Source organism: Meles meles, chromosome 19, assembly GCF_922984935.1.
Source record: "Meles meles chromosome 19, mMelMel3.1 paternal haplotype, whole genome shotgun sequence".
NCBI lineage: Eukaryota > Metazoa > Chordata > Mammalia > Carnivora > Mustelidae > Meles > Meles meles.
The window spans coordinates 46,492,013-46,508,849 of NC_060084.1; the positions used below are offsets into that span (position 1 = coordinate 46,492,013).

The window sequence follows — 16,837 nt, forward strand, 5'->3', positions numbered from 1 at the left end:
ATCTGAGAAGCTACGAAAACACTGACTAATATTTTTATTTAAATGAGTTTTTAAGTGTATATAAGGCAAATACCTGCTAAGAAATACATTACGTAGAGCAAGAACATAAAAGGGAAGGAAAGTCCTCCTCCTTGATCCTGTCCTATTCCCTAAATTCTAAGTCCTACAACCTACCAATAAGCACAGTTAATGGCTTCTTGTGTATCCTTCTAGAATTTGCCCAAGCAAATGCAAGCATAAATACGAAAATACGTGTGTTTTTGTTTTGTTTTGTTTAAAGATTTTATTTATTTATTTGACAGACAGAGATCACAAGTAGGAAGAGAGGCAGGTGGGGGGGGGGGCGGGAAGCAGGCTCCCCGCTGAGCAGAGAGCCTGATGCGGGGCTCAATCCCAGGACCCTGAGACCATGACCTGAGCTGAAGGCAGAAGCTCAACCCAGTGAGCCACCCAGGTGCCCCGAAAATACATGTTTTACAAACATTCATCCAACCACTCATCTTGGACATTGTCCTATGGCAGTGCATAGGGTTCTGACCCATTCTTAACCACTGCAAGGCCTTCTACTGTGAATGAACCATAATGGATCCATTCATTCCCCTGGTTGTGGACATGTGATTGTTTCCCGTTTCCACCTGGTTCAGTATACCTCCTTCTGCATGGGACTTGGGTCAAAACTGGGAGTATTACTGAAGGAGCAATGGCTAGGATATCTGGGTCATACTTGGCTGAAGAAGCCACTGCCTGCTTATACAGACTGCTGTTGAAAGAAAAAAGACTCAGACCCAAGTATGATCTAAAGCAGTAGCCGCGAATCCGTAGTATCCCATCTGACTTTGTGGCATATTTGAAACCCGACTGAGTCTGTCTGCGGTCTTTGGAAGCCACAGCACTTCAACTGTGATCACATGTCACAATGCCGCTGGTGGGCTCCTCCTTGGAAGGAGGCATGGCTTTGCTTCTCAGATGGAGCTGTCCACCTGCCCTCACAGCTAGATAAGACAAGGTGGCCTCCTGGCTTACGGGGAACAAAGGTATATGTTCAAGAAGGAAATCGGGAAGGATTTCACTGAGAGGCGCCCGGGTGGCTCAATCGGTTAAGCGCCAGACTCTTGGTTTTGGCTCAGGTTGTGATCTCAGGGTCGTGGGATGGAGCCCCAGTTTGGGCTCCTCACTCCTCATTCAGTGGGAAGCCTGCTTAAGATCCACGCTCTCCCTCCCTCTGCTCCTCCCCCCCAACTCTCTCTCTCAAATAAATAAATCTTTAAAAAAACAGAAGGTCGTATTTTTAAGCAATCTCTACACCCAACGTGGGGCTCAAACTCACAGCCCCAAGGTCAAGGTTCCACCGACTGAGCGGGCCAGCTGCCCTCTGGCTTAATTATTAATAATATCTCCTTGGCTCTCAAAACAATCCCAGTGCAGACAATAAATTATATGGCCTCAGATTTAAATGTACTTTGATTTTACAGCCCACTTATCTGGGGGAAACATTGAATTTAGGGGCTAGAAGAGTAAATAGTTAACATCATACTTATGTTGAACCATGGGCTTCTTCAAACAACCAAAATAGGGGCTTTTATTAACCACTTACTCTGGGCCAGGCAGTGTTAATGTTTTACAGTTATTAATTCAATCCTTCCATGGCTTCAAGAAGTGAATACTGCTATCCCCATTTTGCAGTTGAAGGAACTGAGGCACAGAGATTACTCGCTGGTAAGTGGGGGAGCCAGGACTTGAAACGCCTTGCTGTTCTGTGTCCATCCTGGCCAATCAATAATCAGTGTCGCGGTTGGACTGGCCCTGGTGGGTTTTATTACGATTGCAAGATGCCTTTCAGCAGTAACCATGAAGAAGCTTAAAAAAAAAAAGTCGGGGCGCCTGGGTGGCTCAGTGAGTTAAAGCCTCTGCCTTCAGCTCGGGTCATGGTCCCAGGGTCCTGGGATCAAGCTCTGAATTGAGCCCTCTGCTCAGCGGGGAGCCGGCTTCCTCCTCTCTCTCTGCCTGCCTCTCTGCCTGCTTGTGATCTCTGTCTATCAAATAAATAGATAAAATCTTTTAAAAAATAAAAAACAATAAAAAAATAAATGTATGGCTTATAGGACCTGGGAATTACACAGCACACCTGAGGTCATACAGTGAGGTTGCAAGAAGAAAGAAGGAACCCATAGGCCTAGGGTTCTACTTTTATTGGGGATTCTAAGAGTGGTGGCCTAGGGTTTTGCAGATTCAGTCTTTATTGGATGAATTTAGAGCAGAAATTTAAAGCATAGGAAGAGAAAAAAACCAAGTGGCCCAAATGGTCAGTTATCAAAATCAGCCAAGATCTCTAAAACCAAGGGGCCCGAGTAGGGGAAGGTGGCCTAACTCTCTCTAGGCATGAGACTGGCACTATGCTTATTTGAGAGAGATATTGAAGTGGCTGTCTCAGAAATGAAATCTTCTGTTGGGCAGTTGCATTACAAAAAGGAAAAGAGGGCGCCTGAGTGGCTCAGTCAGTTGGGTGTCTGCCTTCCGATTGGGTCATGATCCCGGGTTCCTGGGATTGAGTCCCACATTGGGCTCCCTGATCAGTGGAGAGACCTGCTTCTCTCTCTCCCTCGGCCCCTCCCCCACTTATCCTCGCTCAGTCTCTCTCTCTCTCTCTCCAGTAAATAAATACATAATTTTAAAAATAAAATAAAAGTCTCTGGAGGATAAGAAGCCAAGCCAAGGGCTCATCATAACTTGCCTGCAATACCTGTCCATTTGGGTGAATTTCCCTCTTCTCGAGGTCCCCCAAATATCCGGAGGCTCCTGGGCTGACCAAGAAGTGACTTTCCTTAGGTTCTGGGAACCCTGTAAGCAAAGTACCTGGCCAGTTTTATGGAGCTTCGTTGGCTCCATAAAGTCAACCTTAGTTCCTTAAGACTGTCAGGTCCTATCTGAGTCTATGCATTAGTGTGTCAAATATGACATTCCACAAAGCTTTGGTAATATAACCAATGTTTCCAACCATGTCCTGTTACAAGAAGAGATTCTTATGGAACTTAGGTAAATAACTATATTGCCATAAAAATAAAATACTCACGGAGGGTTTCCAAATTCTGGAGCGAACAGGTAGGCAGAAAAAATAACCGTCTCATCTTTGTTCCCAAAAGTATACTTTACCAAATTGCTGAGGTAATAGTTAGCTTAAGAAGAAAAGGGTCCTTAAATCTGGAAAACAAAAGAATAAAGAACCAGCAATTTTTTCAAAATGTCATAAAATATTGTAATCATCCTCATCACTCCATCCAGTCCTATAGAATTAATTCTTTTTTTTAAGATTTTATTTATTTATCTGACAGCAAGAGAGGGAATACAAGCGGGGGATTGGGAGAGGGAGAAGCAGGCTTCCCGCTGAGCAGGGAGCCCGATGTGGGGCTTGATCCCAGGATGCCGGGATCATGACCTAAACCGAAGATAGGTGCCCAACGACAGAGCCACCCATGCGTCCCTAAACCAACAAACTTAAACTAGCTTTTATTCACTGAAGATTATCCCAGAGCACGTGAACTTGAAAAACATTTAGGTTATTTCTATATTTCTGAGTTTTAGGAATACTTAACTAATAAGTGCTTATCTTTAAGCTAGTTAAACAGTACTGTTTTACAAGTTAATATTGGCAGGGCACCTGGGTGTCTCAGTTGGTTAAGCGTCCAACTCTTGATTTCTGCTCAGGTCATGATCCCAGGGTCCTGGGATCGAGCCCCGCATCGGGCTTTCTGCTCAGTGGGGAGCCTGCTTCCTCCTCTCTCTCTCTCTCTCTGCCTGCCTATCTGCCTACTTGTGATCTCTCTCTCTCTGTGTCAAATAAATAAATAAAATCTTTAAAAAAATTTTAAAAATAATAATATTGACAATACCATCAGAGGTAGAGATGAAATTTTAAAAAACCTATACACAACATACATCCATACAGAGATGTGCAGACAGACTCAGAGATTACAGATTTCATTACAAAATTTCAGCCACAAATCAGGTACAATAGAAAACTCACTCGTTTGTTAATTGTAGTTGAATCCACATTGTGTCCGGCAAACAAGAAATTAAGGCTATGCACTTCAATGTCTAAAGCTTTTTACTAGTATTTGTGTGGAAGACTTGTAAGATTTGCATTTGTCTTTGACAAGCAATCTTAAGAAGGCTGTGGACTAGATTTTGGGCAAGAGGTTTTTTTTTTAAGATTTGTTTTTAATTGGGGCGCCTGGGTGGCTCAGTAGGTTAAAGCCTCTGCCTTTGGCTCAGGTCATGATCTCAGGGTCCTGGGATTGAGCCCCGCATCAGGCTCTCTGCTCAGCAGGGAGACTGCTTCCCCTTCTCTCTCTGCCTGCCTCTCTGACTACTTGTGATCTTTCTCTCTCTGTCAAATAAATAAATAAAATCTTTTTTTTAAAAGAGTTATTTATTCATTTGAAAGAGAGAGAGATAGCACAAGCAGGGGAAGGAGAAGAGGGAAGGGTAGAGGGAGAAGCAGACTCCCCGCTGAGTAGGGAGCAGAATTGCTTTCCTTTTTCAGGCTGAATCATACTCCCTTGTATGGCTAGACCACACTTTGTTTAATATCCATCCCCTCCATCAGTTTTATTAATTCACTCACTCAACACATTTACTTGGTACCTACTATGTACCTAGGACAAAAGCTACAAATAAAACTGACAAATTTCCTGCCTTCAAGTGTTTCCAGTCTGGAGTGTTTGGAAACAGATGACAAACAAGCAAAGTATATGGTACATCAGATGGGTGGTAAGTGCTATGGTCAAAAATGAAGTAGGGAAGGGGTCAAAAGAAATGCTGGGCAGAAGGGAGGTCTCCTTGAGAAGGAGAGTATTTGAGCAAAGACCTGGATGAGGGAGGCTTCTTTCCTCACCTACCTCTCCCCGCTCTTGCTTACTCAAATCCAGCTGCAGGGGCCCCCTTGCTGTTTGAGAACACACCATGCCCATCTGCCTCAGGGCCTTTGCACTGGCTAGCTCTTCTGCTTGGAATGTGCTCTCTCAGTAGATCCAGCTTAAAGAATAAATAAAAATAAAATAAATCCCAAAGTTGCCATGTGCCAGCTGTGTGACTTTTAGGAAGTGACTTTCACTGACCTTCTCCAATCCTATGGGGGAATCATTACCATATCAATCTCCTGGTGTTATCATGAGAATTCATGGTGTTATTATATACCCTACACCTATGAGCCCTCAAAATGTTAGCTTAATTTTCTTAATATTTTCACATTGATAGGAGCCACTGTTTTTTTTTAAAGATATTTTATTTATTTATTTGACAGACAGACACAGAGAGATCACAAGTAGGCAGAGAGGCAGGCAGAGGGAGAGGGGGAAGCAGGCTCCCTGCCGAGCAGATAGCCGATGCTGGGCTCCATCCCAGGACACTGAGATCAAGACCTGAACCAAAAGTAGAGGCTTAACCCACTGAACTCAGGCACCCCAAGAGCCACTATCTGTTCACCAAGCCTCCATTAAATGCTTCCCCTATAATATCATATTGAGTCTTCATGATATGACTGTGATATGATTCCTCCTTATAAAGGAGGAAACTGAAGGGCAGCCTGGTGAAGTCAGGTGGGTTACAGGTAATGAAATGGGAGTCTGATTCACGGGGTCTCAAGTCTCAACCATTATCTCAAGAACACTGGATTTCTAAAAGTTCCCATCTTCTAGAAAGATCACCACTATCTCATGGCTGGGGGACTAATCTGCAACAGGAATGGAAAAAGTTCTCACCCTCTTTGTAGCCTCTCCAGATTTTCGCAAGGACTTGGACGTAGTAGAATCTCCACAGGAAAAACAAGGAACCTGTGCCCAGAGGGAGATCCAGCCCCAGAAAAAGGTGTCCAGAAAGGCACCAGACCCTTCATCAAGCATTTTACATTATTGTCTTTGAATCATTCTAACAACGTGGAAGTTGATACTACGATTGCCCGCGTTTTATAAATGAACAAAGGCTCAGAGATAGTCAATGCTTAGATCTCAGCTATGAAGTGGCAGAGCAGAATTCAAACTCAAGACTAATAATCATCACCCGCCCCCACCTCCGGCTGCCTGTGGAGCTGGGAGATAGCACTACCAGGTGGTAACAAAATAAAAAGTACTAGCTAACAACATTAGCCAAGCAGTGTTCTAAATGCTTAATTTAAATTTAAATTAAATTGTTTAACACCTCCTCCTAAACCCACCCAAAGGCAGGTGATTAATAATAATCTCCACCCTCCCTCACATTTATTTTTCTTTTCTTTCTTTGAAAAAAATTTTTTCATTGTGGAAGATTTCGAGCATATACAAAGGTAGATATAAAATATATTCATGGCCAATCTCGTTCTCACCACAGCCCCTTCCCCCACACACCCCCAAAACCCGGATTATTTTGAAACAAATTCCAGACATTGTATCAACTCGCCTATAAATATTTTTAGTTATGTAGCCTTAGAAGTATCCCCATTTTACTGTTAAGGAAACTGAGGCATCAAAAGGTTACATGACCTGGCCAAGGTCTCTTTGGTGATGGGGTGCAGAGGTTGGATCAAACCCTAGGGATCTCGCGGAGGAGACCTCACTTTTAATTATGGTGATGCCTCTGGAGTGTGCTACTAGTCAGACAACAACAAAATTCTGTCATTTCTTTTCAAAGTTGTCAAATTGCTTCTCAAATTGCCAAAATTAGAATGCAAACAGTAGAGGGAGCCTGGGTGGCTCAGTCGGTTAAGCCTCTACCTTCAGCTCAAGTCATGGTCTCAGGGTCCTAGGATTGAGCCTGCATCGGGTTCCCTTCTCACCAGGGAGTCTGCATCTCCTTCTGCCCCACCCCTCATTTGTGCTCTCTCACTCTCTCACTCTCATTTGCTCTCTCACTCTCTCTCAAATAAATAAATAAAATCTTTAAAAAAAAAAAGAATAGAGATGAACGTATTTTATCAATGTTAATTCTACTCAAGCTGATAACTGTGGCAGCTGTGTTAGAGAACATCTCTGTTTCTGGGAAACACACACAGAAGGATTTAAGGGTAAACAGCCATGTTGTGTGCGATTGACCCTAAATGATCCAGAAAAAGTGTAAGATAGATGAGAGAGAGAGACAGGACAAATTATATTGGAAATGGGATAAGATGTTAACCCAAGATGAGTCTGGGTAAAGAGTACGATGGATGTTAATTGTACCATATATATTCTTGAAACTTTTCTGCGTGTTTGAAATTACTTCCCCTCAAAAGATTTAGAATTTAGAAAAAGAATGCATACTATACCTAGTATATGATTCGATAGGTGTGAAGATTTCGAACAGGCAGAAGTACTCTAGATAACGGAGATAACTGGTGGGTATCGGTTGGAAACAGGGCAAAACACAGTCATCCAGGATGCCCCCCAAATTCTATTATGAATGTGTCTTATTAAGCTGTGTGCTTAATTAAAAGCTTTGCACTTGGGGCTCCTGGGTGGCTCAGTCGGTTAAGTAGCTGACTCTTGATTTTGGCTCAGGTCATGTTCTCGGGGTCCTGAGATCAAGCCCCACGTAAACAGCTGAGGGACACTGGGATGGCTCAGTCTGTTAAGCTTCTGCCTTTGGCTCAGGCATGATCTCAGGGTCCTGGATTGAGCCCCACGATGGGATCAGGGCTCAGTATAGGGTCTGCTTGCGATTCTCTCTCTCTCCCTCTCTCTCTGCCCCTCCCCCCACCCCTATTCTCTCTCTCTCTCTCTCTCTCTCTCTCAAATAAATAAAATCTTTTAAAAAAAAATTGAGGGGCACCTGGGTGGCTCAGTGGGTTAAGCCTCTGCCTTTTGCTCAGGTCATGATCTCAGGGTCCTGGGATCGAGCCCCACTTCGGGCTCTCTGCTTGTCAGGGAGCCTGCTTCCCCCCCTCTCTCTGCCTGCCTCTCTGCCTACTTGTGATCTCTCTCTGTCAAATAAATGAATAAGATCTTTAAAAAAAAAAAAATTGAGACCCTGAGAAGGGTCTCAGAAGGATTTTGTTGACCTGGAACTCTGAAAGTTAGGTATAGAATTGTGTATTCAGAAGCTCCTTACCCAAAGTTCTGCACTTGGCTTGGAAACCACAGTTGCTCCCCAATATCAGAGTGCCTTAGATCTACCAGACAAGGGGGGGAATGCTTCATTCTTCCCATCTTAACTTCAAACGGCAACACCTGCAATCATCTATGACCTAAAGGACAAGTTTTTCTCAGTAAGAAAGCAGTAGTCACTCAAGAAGGAGAGTCATTGTGACATTTCCAGTTGCAGGGTGACCTTAGGAGAATACTGTTTCCTGTTAACGCTGCAGCTGGCTTTGTCCTGCGATTACGCCAGCCTGCCGCAGAGCCGGGCAGATTTTTACTTTCTTATTAGGAGCTAAATTTTTACTTTCTCTACTGCAAATTCAAAAAAAATGCTCTATAGTTTGCAGGGATACGTTAAGATTTAGCAAGACATTGCTTCTCTGAGCCTCGGTTTCCTTCTTGGTAGGATGGGACGGAATCATGAGTGTAGTTCCCGTGGGATTTTGTGAGAATTAAACGGGATCCTCTTATTATTGTTACTATCTCTCCCTCCGTGTCTTCCCTTCTACCTCTCCGGCCATTTCTGTCCCCACTTCACCGCCCCCCATCCCTCCACCTTCCCGCCTCAGCCCTGCACCTGGAGCCTTCCTTTGTGGGCTGCAGCGCCATCTGGTGGTCCGGAGGGTCTGATCCTTGGGGCAAGTGCAAGACGCGGTGCGGTTAAACGCGAGGGTGCTGGGCTGGAGAGGGTTATAGGGCCCTGGAACATTCGTTACCTGTTACTACTGGAAAAAACTACGGTCTGTGTGTGGGGCAGAGGGTGTGCCCTGTGCACGCTGTGCTGACTCTCCGTGGGTCGGCGCTCGTGAACGCGTGGGTGCGTCCCTGTAAGGTAGTATATGAAGGGCCCTTGAAAAGCCTGAGACCTACCTGAAGGTTTCTGAGTCTGAAAGACAGGTGTGTGCAAGTCTCTCCGAGGGGGAGTATTAACGCTGGGTCTGGGCCCCAGCTTCATATCTGTGTTGTTGGGACGCTGTGTGGACCCAATCTTCCCTGAAAGCAAAAAGAAATGCAAAACATCTTAAGTGGCTTTTATTAATGATATCATAAGAATATTATAATATATAATAATAATAGATACAAATACAGACTATGGGTATGAATATATAATATTAGCATAGGTATATACAGATGGTATTGATATAGATAGATGGTATAGACATATATATCATAAAGGTGACATAGAATGTACATAAAAGAATAAATTATGTAGATGGAAATGACATAGAGGTAGACAATTTAAATAGAGATGGTGTAAATACGGTACAGACATACGATACTGATGCATAAACGGATACAGGGATACTGAGAACATAAAGCCGGTAACTGCGTTAATCCCATTAAGAACCAAGATCTTCAGCTTCAGAGAAAGGGGTTCCTGAAAAAGCCAGAGACACACTTGATTCTTCTATTGCTTTATCATCTTTCAAATAATGAGTTGGTTCCTTGGCACCCTTCAAAGGTGACCTGTGAGGTTCTTTTGAGGATGATGATGCTAATTCTCTGATATGCTTGATCAGAGTGAGAATTGTATGGTCATATCCAGAATCTAGGGAGGAAATATAAACAAGTGCTTAGAAAGGTAAGTAAAGGAAAGACAAGGCAGTTATTAACTCTGGGAAAAAACCAGCCGGTAGGATAAGGAAAACGCGGCTGGAGGTCACGACACAGCCCATCCGTGAACTCTATTACACAGTCATGATAATGTAAACACTGAATATTGATTTAACTAGAGATGGAAATAAATTCATCTGACTTGGACTGTGGGGAGGGGAAGGAGTGCTTACAAAGGCACCCCGGAATTTGGTCCCAGAAGGAATTCCGTAGAAGACTGAAGTCCCTGCACCTGCTTTGTCCTGGTGTGGAGGGCTGGCGATACCCGCCCTCGATGCCCACGCCCTCATCCCCAAATGTTCTTCCTTACATGGTGAAAGAGACTTTGCAGGTGTGATTAAATTAAAGATCTTGAGATGGGGAGATTATTCTGGATCATCCTGGGACCCAGTGTAATCACAAGGGTCCTCATACGAGGGTAGCAGGAAGGTCAGAGTCAGAGGGGAGGGATACAACCAGGAGCCAAGAAATGAGAGCAGCCTCCAGATGGTAGGAGAGACTGGAACAGATTCTCCCTGGAGCCTCCAGAAGGAACCAGCCCTGCTCCCACCTTGGCATTGGCCCTCTAAGACTCATTTCAGAGGTCTGACTTCCAGAACTGTAAGAGAATAAATGTTTTAAGCCAAGTTCATGGTCATTTGTTACAGCAGCAATAAGAAACTAACACACCCCAGTATCAAATCCTTCTGAAAGGGGATGAAAGAGGAGATCTGAAGGATCCTCAGCCTCAAGCTCCTCCCTTCCATAACCCTATCGTGGGCTTTTGTGGCCACAAAGAGATGGGGAGTACCTCTGGCTTAAACAGCCTAGTCCCCACATCAGACAGCATATGCCTCACCTCCTGGCTTTTGCCCAGGCTCTCCCCATTCCCTCGTGCCTGGATTGAGGATTCAGTGAAGATCTAGGATTCAGATTCATTCTGAGACCTCGATCAGCAGTTAGTTTGTCCTTGGGGGTCAGGACTCTGCTGACTTTTACCCTCTTGGAATGCCCACTGATGATAAGATTATCCAGCCCCTGCTTATTTAATCCCTTGAAGAGAAGCCAAGCTATTGTAGCATCTGCTTTGGGCTTCCTCGAAGTCCCCTCAGCCATGCCCTTGCCTCTCAGAGGAATTTCCCAAGAGATTAAAGAACTCGTTCAGCTATTGCCATTAAGCATTTATCTTCAAAAAGAAACTGTGCAGAAGCCCTTGGTATCAGAATGTTAACAGGGTGAGGCTCCCACCCATTCCTCCAGCTCCCACCCCCCAACTCCGGGTACCTTTTACTGCCTGAGTGGAGAACATTGTGGAAGCCACTTTCTGACTCTACTTTGTCGCAGGCTCTCCTTTGCAAAACTAAGGTGATGGGTGAGAGCGTCTCTAATGGGGTTCCAAGATTAAAATTCCACAGTTGTGAGAAACTTGAGTTCCCCAGGCAGTATGGCACAGGCTTTGGGTTCAGACCAGAGCTTCGGCCTTAAGCCTGCCAGTTACTGGTTGGGTGTTCTTGGGAACACTCCTGAGTATCGGTTTCATCTGTAAAATGGGGATTAAAGAAGACAATGCCTCTTGAGTGCACAACCGGGTACCTGGCACCACACCCTCTTTGTACGTCATTGCTATCCTCTGTAACAGGCAGACGCAGGGACAAATGAAAGGAAATTAATGCCCAGATCCTCATCTTTCCAATGGACAATGCTCTAAACACATCAGCCTGAGAAAGTCCCTGGTTGTGTAGGACTTAGCCATTTCCTATTTCCATCCTTCATCCACTTTCTTAAAATACAAAAGAAAAAAAGAAGAAATAAAAGAAAACCTGACTTTCTTCCTATCCTCAGTTCATGCTCTTGGGGCAGAAAATCCTCTGGTGACCAAAGAAAGAGGTTTAGAACTCACACTGGTGTTGAGAAAGGGAGGAACTCTAATGACTAGATAATGAATCCTTGTGCAAATCTTTGCTTTTCAGGTTTTTGCTTCCAACATTTTGCATCCAACAAAATTGGGGGAGGACTGGACAAACTGTCAGCTGAGAAATCATGAAACTATGTTTTGGAGATGGATCAGAATTGATTTCTGGCATACAGCTTAAGGTTCAAAGAATTAAGGGATAAATAAACTGCTTTACTGATATGTGTTGGATTCCCATCTATTTAATGATGTGAACACATTTTTCTCCACGCTTGCCTAAAAAAAGAGAAAAAGGGGTATATCCATGAGATATACTATTAATAATCTTCTGGGTTTTTTTTTTTTTTCTGTTTTAAAAAAGGGGGAGGGCACCAGGGTGGCTCAGTGGATTAAGACTCTGCCTTTGGCTCAGGACATGATCCCGGGGTCCTGGGATCGAACCCCGGCTCTTTGCTTGGTGGGGAGCCTGCTTCCTCCTCTCTCTCTACTTGCCTCTCCACCTACTTGAGATCTCTGTCTGTCAAATAAATAAATAAAATCTTTTTTTAAAAAAGAGAGAGAGAGAATTATTTTTAAAACAAAAACGAACATAAGAAAGAATACCAGAGCAATCTTAAGCCAAAAGTTTTTCGAAAATAAACTAAGTGGACAATTCCTGATAAAATAATAATAAGGGGCACCTGGGAGACACAGTCATAAGAAGCCAACTCTTGGTTTCAGCTCAGGTCACGATCTCAGTGTCGGGCTCTGCACTCAGCATGGAGTCTGCTTAAGACTCTGGCTCTGTCTGCCCCTCGGCCCCCAAATAAATAAATAAATAAATCTTTAAATAATAATAATGATACTAGAACTTGCCAAAACTGACATAAGAGGGGCGCCTGGGTGGCTCAGTGGGTTAAGCCTCTGCCTTCAGCTCAGGCCATGGTCTCAGGGTCCTGGGATCGAGCCCCACATCGGGCTCTCTGCTCCACAGGGAGCCTGCTTCCCCCTCTCTCTCTGCCTGCTGCTCTACTTGTGATCTCTCTCTCTCTCTGTCAAATAAATAAATAAAATAATTTTTAAAAACTGACATAAGAAGAAATAATACACATGAATAGTCCTACAATGATTAAAGAAAATGAATCTATGGGGCGCCTGGGTGGCTCAGTGGGTTAAGCCTCTGCCTTCGGCTCAGGTCGTGATCTCAGGGTCCTGGGATCGAGCCCCGCATCGGGCTCTCTGCTCTGCAGGGAGCCTGCTTCCTCCTCTCTCTCTGCCTGCCTCTCTGCCTACTTGTGATCTCTCTCTCTCTGTCAAATAAATAAATAAAATCTTTAAAAAAAAAAAGAAAGAAAATGAATCTATAATTAGACACTTTCCCCTCTAACATCTCTGAAAGCCTCACTAGTCAATTTTACCAAACAGTTAAGGAAGAAATAATGCCAACCTTATACAAAGACTTTCAAGAAATAGAAAAAGAGCAGCTTGGGTGCCTGGGTGGCTCAGTTGGTTAAGCATCTGGCTCTTGAGCTCAGCTCAGGTCTTGATTTCAGAGCCATGAGTTCAAGCCCCATGCTGGGCTCTACACTGGGGCATGGAGCCTGCTTTTAAAAAGAAAAGAAAAAAAGACTATACTTTCAGGGATCATTTCTAAAAAGAAAAGAAAAGGGGCGCCTGGGTGGCTCAGTGGGTTAAAGCCTCTGCCTTCGGCTCTGGTCATGATCCCAGGGTCCTGGGATCGAGCCCCGCATCGGGCTCTCTGCTCAGTTGGGAACGCGCTTCCTCCTCTCTCTCTGCCTACCTGTGATCTCTGTCTGTTAAATAAATAAATAAAATCTTTTTAAAAAGAAAAAGGAAAGAAAAAGAGTAGCTTCCGTCAGTTTCTTCAGTCAGTAGAAACTTGACACCAAAACCTGCCTAAGACAATTAATTTACAAGTCAATCTCGCTAATGAACTTAGATATAAAAGTCACAAATAAAATATGAGCAAATAGAATCTAGCAAAATATAAAAAGGACAATATATCACAGTTCAGTTGCCTTTGTCCCAGAAAGGATGGTTTCACATTAGAAAATCATTTAATGTAATTGACAGGGAAAAAGTTATATGATGATGTCAATGGATCCAAAAAGTATTTGACCAAAAAAATGCAACACCTATTCATGATTTTATTTAAAAAAAAACAAACAAACAAACAAAAAAACAAAAAAATAAAAAAACCTCCTAGCAAACTAAGAATAAATGCCTTAATCTGGTAAAGTTTCTTGTAGCAAACTGCATAACTAATGTTATATAATATAAGTAACATTACAACTGTTCCCTTTGAGATTGGCAGCAAGACAAGGGTGCCTCCTCTCACCACTTTTCTTCCACACTGTGCTAGGGCACCTAGTCTGTGCAGTAAAACAAATAGAAAAATGAATGGCCTAAGAGTTGGCAAGGAAGAAACAAATGAGCCATTACTTATAGATGATGTAATTTGTGCATATAAATTCAAAAATTGATAAGTGAACATAGATTGTTAGAAACAAAAGCAATATATTTGTTTCTAAATGAAAGCAACAATTAGCAGATGGTATTTTATTTTATTTTTATTTTTAGAGATGTATCTATTTGTTTTAGAGGGGGGAGATATGCAGGCATGGTGAGGAGGAGCAGAGGGAGAGAGAGAATCCTGAAGCAGGCTTCTCCCTAAGCAGGGAGCCTGACATAGGGCTCAATGCCAGAACCTTAGATGACCTGAGCTGAAATCAAAAGTTGGCTATTCAGCTGACTGAGCCAGCCAGGTGCCCCGCAGATGGCATTTTAAAATAAAATTTAAGGGGTGCCTGGCTTGCTCAGTTGGTGGAGCACATGACTCATGATCTCAAGGTTGTAAGTTCGACCCCTACATTGGGTGTAGAGATTATTTAAAAATTAAAAGAAAAAAACTTTAAAAAAACGAAAAAAGAAAAGTCAAGACACTCCTACATGGGAAGAATTTGGGAAGATCTATTCTATTTGATTTTAAAATTTAATATGAAGCTATAGTAATTAGGATGGTGGGGCATTGCCACAAGCAGGAACAGAGACCAAAGGATGGAAGAGAGTGGGCAGCCCAAAATAGGGACCCACATTTGGATGATGCCAGAGATGGCTTTATGGAGCAATGGGAAAGGTATGGTCTTTTCAATAATCAGACTGAGACAATTAAGCAATGCAGAAAAAGAAAAGTCAATACCTACCTTGCATCACACCATGTATCAACTCTAAGTAGATTGTAGATCTAAATATGAAAGACAAAGCAATAAAGGTTTTAGAAGATAATATTGAAGTACATCAAGGAACAGAGAGTGTTCCAAAATAGGACACAGAAAAGCACTAATAATAATGGAAAAATTGATAACTGAGATAACATTCAAAGATAGTTCACCATGAAAAGAGCAAAAAGACAAGCCATAAGGTAAAGAAAACATTCGCAATAAATAACCAACAAAGAGCTCAGATCCAGAAAGTATAAAGAATTCCTGGGACACCTGAGTGGCTCAGTTGGTTAAGCGTCTGCCTTCAGCTCAGGTCATGATCCCAGGGTTCTGGGATCAAGTCCCACATCAGGCTCCCTGCTCAGTGGGGAACCGGCTTCTCCCTCTGCCTCTGCCCCTCGCCCTGCTTGTGCTCCTTCTCTCTCTCTCTCTCTCTCTCTGACACATAAATAAATAAAATCTTTTTAAAAAAAAGAATTCCTAGAAATCAGTCATAAAGAGACAGACAACCCAAAAGAAAACTGGGCAAAATTTACAACAGACATCTACAAAAGAGGAAGTTTAAGTGCCAGATGAACATATCAAAAGATAGTCAACCTCATTAGCCAAAAGGGAAGCCAAATTGAAAACACAATCGATGGGCACCTGGGTGGCTCAGGCAGTTAAGAGTCTGCCTTCTGCTCAGGTCCTGATCTCCAGGTCTTGGGGTTGAGCCTTGGGGTTGGGCTCCCTGCTCAGTGGGGTGTCTGCTTCTCTCTCTCCCTCTGCTCCTCCCCCCTGCTCCTTCTCTCTCTTGCTCACGCTCTCAAACAAATAAAAATCTAAACATATATAATATATTTATTTACTTATATATATTTTAAAAAAGAAATACAAGTTCAAAGAGAAAAAAGAACATGTAAAATTAAAGGAAAAAGTGCTTACGTCTTTTTGTAAATGGTTAATAGTAGACCTCATTTCTCGAAGACTCCACTGGCTATATTTTTAAAAAGTGGCACACCGTTTATTTTTCAATGTCCATATTTACAATACACCAATGGGAACAATTTAAACTGATGGGGAAAAGTCTGCCATCCACTTGAAAGTGTGAAGATACAAAATTTTAATATTTTATTTGTTTATTTGACAGAGATCAGCAGTAGGCAGAGAGGCAGGCAGAGAAAGAGGAGGAAGCAGGCTCCCCATCCAGCAGAGAGCCCGACGCAGGGCTCGATCCCAGGACCCTGAGATCATGACCTGAGCTGAAGGCAGAGGCTTTAATCCACTGAGCCACCCAGGCGCCCCTTGAAGATACAAAATTTTAAAAAGAATTCCATGTACTACATAAGCAAAACAGTGAGAAGACTGTTGCTTTTCAGGTATCTGAAAAGGAACTCGGGCAAAATTGTGGCATCAAATTCAGGGATTCACAGAGCAGGATCCCCAAAGCTATGGTTTTGAACAATATTCAACTCTGGTTATAAAATTTACAGTATTGTTAAAAACTTCCTTGAAAATAGTAAATGAAGGAGCTCCTGGGTGGCTCAGTGGGTTAAAGCCTCTGCCTTTGGCTCAGGTCACGATCCCAGGGGCACCGGGCTCTCTGCCCAGCAGGGAACCTATTTCCTCCTCTCTCTGCCTGCCTCTCCGCCTACTTGTGATCTCTGCCTGTAAAATAAATAAATAAAATCTTTAAAAAAGAAAATAGTAAATGAAGGTAGAATCATCTCCAGTGATCTCCAAGGCTGCTACAAAATCCTTAAAAAGATAAATTTGAATGCAAAATAAATATTAGCCACGCATTGGTTTTAAAAAATATTATAAAATGTAAATTCTGTTGGGGCGTCGGTTGAGAAGTTTCCCTATCTAGTGGTGGCAGGTGGCCGTCCTCTCCCCTAGACCCTCATCCTCAGTTCCTTGATCCCCCCTTGCTCCTCTAACGCACCTCCAAAAGCTAGGATCCCTGTGGGCTAGAACCCCCGGTCTCTCTCTCTCTCCTGGTGAGTCTAGCCATTCCTAGCCTTCAAATGCCACCTCTGCCCACTAAA

At 43.2% G+C, this 16,837-nt stretch overlaps 1 long non-coding RNA gene across 1 annotated transcript; it reads left to right on the forward strand.

The window, feature by feature from the left end:
- Positions 1 to 1,368: 1,368 nt before the first annotated feature.
- On the forward strand, positions 1,369 to 11,811 carry LOC123930907. The gene is made up of 2 exons (XR_006816177.1): positions 1,369 to 1,716; positions 11,648 to 11,811. It is a non-coding gene; the product is annotated as an uncharacterized LOC123930907 (long non-coding RNA).
- Positions 11,812 to 16,837: the final 5,026 nt, after the last annotated feature.